The sequence below is a fragment of the Plasmopara halstedii genome, assembly GCF_900000015.1.
Source record: "Plasmopara halstedii genome assembly, contig: Scaffold_525, whole genome shotgun sequence".
NCBI classification, from domain to species: domain Eukaryota; phylum Oomycota; class Peronosporomycetes; order Peronosporales; family Peronosporaceae; genus Plasmopara; species Plasmopara halstedii.
The window spans coordinates 381,778-382,295 of record NW_020187445.1 but is presented as its reverse complement, the minus strand read 5'-3'; positions in this window follow the sequence as shown (position 1 = coordinate 382,295).

The following is a 518-nucleotide window of genomic DNA, read 5'->3' as shown; positions in this document are numbered from 1 at the left end:
CATTCACCGCCCCTTCAAATGAGGACGGATGCACACGGAAGACTTCCATTCTGGCCACGACAGTGCGGAGGCCTTCCATAAAGACGGTCACTGTGACCACCTCCGGGAGGGGATCTGCTGTCATCTCGGCAATAAGAGTTCGCATCTCTTGGACAAAGTCCACCAATTCCTTGTTGCCCTGTCAGGCGGCAAGGAAACGCGATCGCGCGCGATATACTCGATTGAGCGGCGAGAACGCTCGTGAGAGCTGCAAGTTCAGCTCCGCCCAGGAAGGAAACGCAGCTTCGACCGAAGTGCCGCACGTCAGTGCCCATTCTCGCGCTCGACCAACGAGCTTTGAGATGGCTAGCGCCACGCGCTGTTGCTCGGTCTGAAGAATGACAGATGCGATGGCCATCTTGACCTTTCTCACTCAGAGCAGGAGATTATCTCCCTATTCTGCCTGCGACAGAGATCATTAAATTTGACTTGCTCAAAGTAGTGGAGTTATCGCATGGTTTCAACAAGTCAATTACTCC